At 39.0% G+C, this 8526-nt stretch overlaps 1 pseudogene; it reads left to right on the top strand.

The window, feature by feature from the left end:
• The first annotated feature begins 5478 nt into the window (after positions 1–5478).
• On the top strand, positions 5479–6069 carry LOC118847376 (annotated as a pseudogene).
• The last annotated feature ends 2457 nt before the right edge of the window (positions 6070–8526 follow it).

Below are 8526 nucleotides of genomic sequence, written 5' to 3' on the forward strand. Positions count from 1 at the left end.
AAAAAAATGATCACATAAGGTAATGAGCAGCCGAAGTTTAAAGTCAGTTTCAGTGCCTTATAGCCTCTGTTTCACAGGAATTTCTTTAAATGACAGTGAAGCCTTAAATTTAAGGAATTATTTAAATCTATCATCAAGCACAGTCTGATCCGTTGTAAACAAATTTCTACTGTCTGGTGGGGTGTTCTTTTTCTTTTCTTTCAAAATGCAGGTACTGCATTTTGCCCATAGTAAACTTATAGTACATTAATTTGGCTTCATGGGGGAAAAATCAATTAATGACTATTAAATTCAATCCAGTTACTGGAAACTCAATCAAATCATACGGGCATGGGAGGAGTCTTAAAAGCTGCTCATCCAAAAAAACAATCAAGATGATACATGGGTAAATGGCGTCCAATTCAACTTTGTAATCACTTTGGTTCAACGTAAGGGAGAAACACGCCTTGAGGCTCAATATGCTTCCATACATTCCACCTTCTACTGAGTCCTTGAATTCAGGAATAAATATTCACATGCACACACACACACACACACACACACACACACACACACACACATCACACATCACACACACACATGCCTACACATTTTCATTTTGCCCTTTTGCCCTTTCATTTCTCTCCAGTGAAGGGGGAATTCATTATAGATATGAGAATAGCCTTCACAAGGGTTCCTTGCAAAGTAGGCACTGGATAAATGTTTGTGAAACATTGAACAAATACTTGAGAAATGATGATAGAATTCACTGGAATAGAATTAAGTTCAAGCAGCCTTCCAACTAGTAGAAATCCTTCCTTAGGGGGCGGAGCCAAGATGGCCACATGAAAACAGGGTCTTACCAGAGCTCTCTCACAACTTCTGTCAGATTCCTATAAAAAAGTGAATTTGAGCAGATTTGAGAGAGTTAGAAACCAAGAGCAGTCTGAGCGGGGCAAATTTCCAAGCCAGGAGAGTCCGAAAGGCCGAAGGGACTAATCTGTAGGCTTGGAGAGTACTCGGCGTGCGGAGCTGCTCCAGAAGGCACCAAAGCAGAAGCGGCTGGCCGGGAAACCCACGTGGGAGACAGGCTGGGACAAAGCCAGGCGCCTGAAACCAGCAGAGATCCCCAGGCCTCCCAACACAGGACGGCACTCTGTGGAAGTGACCAGAGGCAGCGCAAGGCCACCGATGGTGAGATACCAACTCCTGAGGCTTGCAGCCCAAAGGTATGAAATGTTTCTTGAACTTCTGGGAGACATAATGGCCAGCTAAACAGCTCTAATCCCTCCACTCCCCACCCACAGAATTCCTCGGGGGGGAAAAACTGCTGGAATAGAGGAGACAGAAGTTGGGCTTCAGTGGCCGAGTAGTGGGAGTACCTGAGTTCCAGAGGAGCAGAGCCAGCAGGAGTCAACGCCAGAAACCCAGACGTACTCTTGCTCCCCCAGGGGAAGTGCCAGACACCCAGCTCAAACAACAAAGAGCTGAGACCATTGCTGAAGAGCAACAGTGCTGGAGAACAACCCCAGGGGAAGAGGAGATTTCAGGCAGCCAGACCCCCTCCCCAACACCTCAGGAAACTGAAGGCTATAATTCACAAAGCCAACTACGAGACTCATAATCTCCAGAATAAGAGAGCTGGGTCAGAGAGCCCTGAGCCCCAAGAGCAGAAATTTATTATAAAGCCAGGAAAAGGCTAACCAACACGAAGAAAACACACACACACACACACACACACACACACACACACACACACACACACAAAATACCGAGGATCTTTGATTCTTTTTACAGAGACAGGCAAGATCAAAATACCAATTTGGAAGAGGATAACAATGACACTATACCCACATCTGATACCCCAAAAGGCAGTGTGAACTGGTCTCCAGCCCAAAAAGCATTACTGGAAGAGCTAAAGGAGGATTTTAAAAACCAAATTAGGGAGGTGAAAGAAAAAATGGGAAAAAATGGAAAAAATGGAAAAAAATCCACTGACGAAATCAAGTCCCTAAAGAATAAGATTGGCGAAAAGGCTACAGAGATTCAGAATCTAAATAGAGAAAATGACACCCTGAGAGGTAAAATCAACCAATTGGAAAAGGAGACTCAAAAGCAAAATGAAGACTCATTAAAAATTAGAGTTGAGAAAGTGGAAGCTAATGACTCTATGAGGCAACAAGAAGTAGTAAAACAAAACGTAAAGAATGAAAAAATAGAAAAAAAATGTGAAATATCTGATTGGGAAAACAACTGACCTGGAAAACAGATCCAGGAGAGACAATTTAAGAGTTATTGGTCTCCCAGAAATCCACGATGAAGAAAAGAGCCTTGACAGTATCTTCGAAGAAATTATCAAAGACAACTGCCCAGAGGTCCTAGAACCAGAGGGCAAAACAATCATTGAAAGAATTCACTGATCACCCCCTGAAAGAGATCCCCAACTGAAAACACCAAGAAATATTATAACTAAATTTCAGAATTACAAAATCAAGGAGAAAATACTGCAAGCAGCCAAAAAGAAACAATTCATATATCATGGAACAACAGTCAGGATCACGCAGGATCTTTCAGTTTCCACCTTAAAAGACAGGAGAAACTGGAAGATGATATTCTGAAGGGCAAAGGAGCCGGAACTACAACCAAGGATCAACTACCCAGCAAAACTAAGCATACTTTTTCAGGGAAGGAGATGGACATTCAATGAAATAAGGGAATTCCAGACCTTCCTGATGAAAAGGCCAGAATTCAATGGAAAATTTGATTTCCAAATACAAAACTCAAGAGAGACATAAAAAGGTAAACAGGGGGAAAACCCCCTCAAACCTCATTAATCAATAAGGGCAAATTATTTGCATCTTTATATAGAATTATATCTTCTTATGCATGTTTTGTATGTATACATATATATGTCAATCTTGAGAATAGTACAGCTATTATGACAATTGAAAGGGATACACATAGACTGTGAATGTCTGTAAAAATAACTGATATAAGGATAAAAAACATAATTAAGAGATGTAAAGGGAGGGCTTTGAGAGAAGAGGTAAGGAGGTAGTAGAAAAGGGTAAATTACACCAAATGAAAAGGCACAAAAACACAATTTAGTAGAGGGAAAGAAGGGAGGGAAAAGAGCAGTATTTGAGCTTTACTGTCATCTGATCCGATTCAAGAAGGGAATAACATACCCTGATAAGTATAGAAATCTAACTTGTCCTAAAGGAAATAGGAGGGGAAAGGGTGAAAAAAGGGAGAGGGGTGGTCAGAAGGGAGGGGAGAAGTAGCAAGTGGGAAACGGTAAGACAAGGGAGGGGAATAAAGAGGGAGGGTAAACTGAGGAAGGAGGCAGTCAAAAGCAAAACTTTGTTGAGGAGTGGAAGGGGAAAGGGACAAGTGAAACCATAAACAGGGGGAAATAAATAGGATGGAGAAAAAGACACAGCTAGAAATCATAACTGTGAATGTGAATGGGATGAACTCTCCCATAAAATGGAAGCAGAGAGCAGAATGGATTAAAAACTATAATCCTACAATATGCTGTTTACAAGAAACACATTTGAAACAGGTGGATACACACAGGGTAAAGATAAAAGGCTGGAGTAAATTATATTGCCCCTCAGCTAAAGTAAAAAAAGCAGGTGTAACAATCCTAATCTCAGACAAAGAAAAGTAAAGATAGATTTAATTAAAAGAGATAAGGAAGGACACAACATCCTGCTAAAAAGCACCATAAACAATGAAGCAATATCATTGTTTAACATTTATGCACCAAGTGGTATGGCATGCAGATTCTTAGAGGAGAGGTTAAGGGAGTTACAGGAAGAAACAGACAGCAAAACTATAATATTGGGAGACCTCAACCTTCCCCTTTCTGAACTTGATAAATCTAACCTCAAAATACATAAGAAAGAAGTTAAGGAAGTGAACAGAATTTTAGAAAAGGCAGATATGATAGACCTCTGGAGAAAAATAAATGGGAATAAAAAGGAATATAGTTTCTTCTCAGCGGCACATGGCACATACGCAAAAATTGACCATGTACTAGGGCATAAAAACCTCACAATCCAGTGCAGAAAGGCAGAAGTAATCAAAGCATACTTTTCAGCTCATGACGGAATAAAAATTATTTGTAACAAAGATCCGTGGGAAAATAAGCTAAAAATTAATTGGAAACTAAATAATCTAATTCTAAAGAATGAGTGGGCCAAAGAACAAATCAAAGAAACAATTAATAACTTCATTCAAGAGAATGACAATAATGAGAATAATACCAAAACTTATGGGATGCAGGAAAAGCAGTTCTTAGGGGAAGTTTTATGTCTCTAAATATTTACATGAATAAAATAGGGGAAAAGGAGATCAATGATTTGGGTATACAACTGAAAAAGCTAGAAAAAGAACAATTTGAAAATCTCCAATTAAATACCAAATTAGAAAAAACTAAAAAAGCTAGAAAATGAACAATTTGAAAATCCCCAATTAAATACCAAATTAGAAAATCAAAGGAGAGATTAATAAAATTGAAACCAAGAAAACTATTGAATTAATAAATAAAACAAAGAGCTGGTTTTATGAAAAAAACAATAAAATTGATAAACCTTTGGTCAATTTGATTAAAAAAAGAAGAAAATCAAATTACCTGTATCAAAAATGAAAAGGGTGAGTTCACATCTAATGAAGAGGAAATCAAAACAATAATTAGGAATTATTTTGCCCAATTGTATGCCCATAAATTTGACAACCTTAGAGATATGGATGAATATCTACAAAAACATAAATTGCCCAGGTTAACAGAAAAGGAAGTAAAATTTCTAAATAACCCCAACTCAGAAAAAGAAATTGAGCAAGCCATCAATGAACTCCCTCGGAAAAAATCTCCAGGGCCAGATGGTTTTACATGTGAATTCTATCAAACATTTAAAGAACAATTAATTCCTATACTTTGTAGACTATTTGAGAAAATAGGTGAAGAAGGAGTCCTACCAAATTCGTTTCATGACACAAATATGGTACTTCTTCACACAACACACTTCAATAAAACTGGGCCATTTACTTTTCTCTGCATTTCCTCTCCTACCTCTGTGCTTTCACACTAGTTTTCCCCAATATCTATAAAGCAGTCTCTCCTCACCTTTGCTTCTTATATTCCCTATCTGCCTTCAAGGCTCAATTCAAGTACTATCAGTTCAAAAGCCCTTTCTTGATTCTCCCAGTCATTATTTTTGCATTTGAGAATCTATTGTGTCCTTCTAGTAGAATATAATCTTCTTGAGGCCAGTCCAGGCATTGCTTTTGTATTTGTTTCCCCAGCACCTAGTACAGTGCTTGACACACAATGGTTGCTTGATAGAAGCTTTGGCTTTTTAAGATTGTGTTTCTCCACTTATCTTCTGCAAGAGATATTGTAAGGAAAAGGAAGAGGAGCTGAAGTAGAAGCCACTCTACATAGCTTGGTATCCCAAGTTCATTGTTAAGAGACTGAAAACCTAATCTTCCACAATGTCAAAAAGACTATCTTATGCCTCCACGTCCCACTCCAGCTCCTAATATGTAAATATCTAACACACTAGGGTCTGTAGGATACAATCCATACAGCCATCTGGCCTACACGAATTGTAGGCTGGAAAGGAACCTGCACACCAACAGTCAGGTCACAGCTTCTTCTGAAGTTATAATCCCCAAACTCTGAAAGCCACAAGCCTCAGATACCCTATATGAGATGGAGCAGAAAGGCTTAAGACCAAGTAAAGGCTTCCAACTTGACTTAAGGACAATAGGACATTGGCTAAAGTATTGGTGGGATGTGGTAAGAATGCACTGATAAAGAGAAACAAAAATATTTGAGAGGATACAATGCAGAAAAGTTAGAGTATAATGAATCTGTGAAGACCTGTCATAATTCACCTTCATATCTCTTGCTTATATCAAAGCAAAAACTTGAGCTAAAGCTTCATTAGAAGAAGAAAGTCAACAGATACAGTCCCAAATGGAGAGAGGAGAGCCTTATATAAGCATCCCACCTACAGAGCAGACGATTATGATGATGGTTTTTTAACGAACCACGTAGCCACTGCCCATCTAATCAAATGAAATATTAAGTGAAAGTGTGGTGCGAGGTGTTCATGCAATTGTTACCACAAACAACAGAAGCAGTGGAGTAGGCAGAACACAGTCAGGGTTGTAAGAGCCCGTCACATCTGCTGCTGCTGCAGCTGAGAATGCTCGTATGGATCAGACTTCCAAGATTCCAATGGAGACAGAGGATACACATCCACAGGAAATGACAGAAAGTCAGCAAAATGATGAAGAAGAAACATCTACTTCTGAAGATAAGAAGAGTTGCCGAGAGATAGTATGCCAAGATAGTATGGCAGAAGGTACCAGTGACAGCAACATTGGTTCAAACGACAACAGTAGAGTGGTGGAGGAGCCTCCAACAGAAATAGACCAAGTAGTGGTATTGCTGGGTCAAAGGGTATAGGTAATTTAATAACGCTTTGGACATAATTCCAGATTGTTTTCCAAAATGGTTGGATCATTTTACCACCAACAATGAATCAGTGCCCCAATTTTTCTACATCCTTTCCTCATTTGTCACTTTCCCCTTCTAACATTTTAGCCAGCCTGGTAGGTATAAAATGATATCCCAAGGTTGTTTTAATTTACATTTCTCTAATCAATAATGATTTAGAGCACTTTATGTGACTGTGAATTGTTTAGATTTCTTCGTTGGAAAACTGTCTGTAAAATCTAAATTAGTATTATTTTAATTATTTCAACTCTAGCGCCTCCCCGTTTGACAATACAACCTCTTCCAACTTGAAAGATGAAGGAACTGAGGCTCAGAAAAAAATAGTGGCTTGATTAAGGTTACACAGATTTAAAAGTAGCCAAGTCAAAGTTTGAATCCAGATCCTCTAACATCAAATACAATGTTATTACCATTGCACAATCACACAACTTCCACAAGTACCATCCTAGACTAGCAGCTGGCACTCATTAATAATCAACCTACTCATTAAATACTTCTGTCCTCTGTACATACGTAGCAAGGACAGAACAAGACAGAGTGTGAGGCTCACAAGGATAAGGCACACATATCCAGGTCTCTCCCTTTGGGAAAGCAGCTTGATGAAGTAGAAAGAATCCTGAAGTCAAAATCAGGGAACTGAGGTTCAAATCCCACTCTGATGTTTACTACTTTTGCAATATTTAACTTATCTGGGCCTCAGTTTCCTTACTTGTAAATGGGTTTAGTACACTCATGAGAATGTTACAAAGAAAACTTTTTTCCCATTGATTTAGGAACAATAAATATAACTGTTTCTGAAGCTGGTTGAGCTCTCCTCACTCCCCATTCCAAAAAGAAAGAAAAGGGAATATAATTCACCCAAACCACACCTATCTCTGCCTATGAGCCTCTGTGAGGGCTGAGCCTTCCCTCCTGGCCAGCACTTTCTCCTCTTCACTCCTTGGCCCCAAAGATCCATGTAACTTCCCTAATGATACATACCAGCAATTACAATGCAATAAGCTCCATCAAAGGAACAGAAAACAAAAGGCCCAACTCCATTTTAGATTGTTTGTGCCCATTGGGAGTTATTGGCTTATTATTTTTAAAAAGATTAACAATATCAATATTAACTTGTGCCACAGGCCCCAAGTCTGAAGAGGTAAACTTCCAGCTAGTATTTTCCAGAACCACTGAACACTCGCACCACCCTTGCTGGTCATGGAAGAATCAGAATCTGTCCACCGAAGATCTGTTAGATTAATATTACGGAAGTGAGCTTCTTCCCGCCCCCGCCCCATCCCCCCCCCCCGCTTGCTTGTACCTTTACTTGCCCTTCCAAAGAGAATTTATAGTCCATCCTTCCCTTTAGTTGCAAGTTCCTTCTGTATTTTGGATTCTGACTTTATATTTTTCACTTTTAAATTCAATCTTTCGTATTGACTCTGAATCATATCTAGGGATTTAGTTCTTAATTGAACTCTTGGCTTTTGAGCACCTGAAAATTTGATAAGTATAGAATCAATATCTTTGATAGAAATATCTTTGATAGAATATGTTAACTAGTATAGAATCAAACACAGTTTCCTGGAGATCTCCTTCCAAAGTAACATTGAACCATTAGATTGAATTCAGCTTTTAATTAACTCTAAACACCCCCAATTTTCTCTCTCTCACAAAAATAGCATGAGAGTCCTCAGAAAATTGTGAAGCAAGATGTAACCTGGAGCACAATTCCTCAATTTGATAGGACAACCTCCCAGAAGCCATGTAAATGCCTCTCATTGGAATATGGCACCTTTGCTGGGTACATTGCTTCTGATGATCCATGATGATCATATGGTGACTGCTGAACATGAAGTTTTATTTTTCTTCTGTCCTTGTGGAAGGACTCTCTGACCCAGTGGTTTCCTAGATTCATCATCTTCCAAAGGATTTATCTGAAAATAATAGACTCTTTTTGGACATAGTTCTGGCTGACTCTCTCTGGTCCTTCCTTATTACTTCCCCAGAGCACAGTTGCCTTGGCCTCAAGA

The sequence above is a fragment of the Trichosurus vulpecula genome, chromosome 4, assembly GCF_011100635.1.
Source record: "Trichosurus vulpecula isolate mTriVul1 chromosome 4, mTriVul1.pri, whole genome shotgun sequence".
Lineage (NCBI taxonomy): Eukaryota > Metazoa > Chordata > Mammalia > Diprotodontia > Phalangeridae > Trichosurus > Trichosurus vulpecula.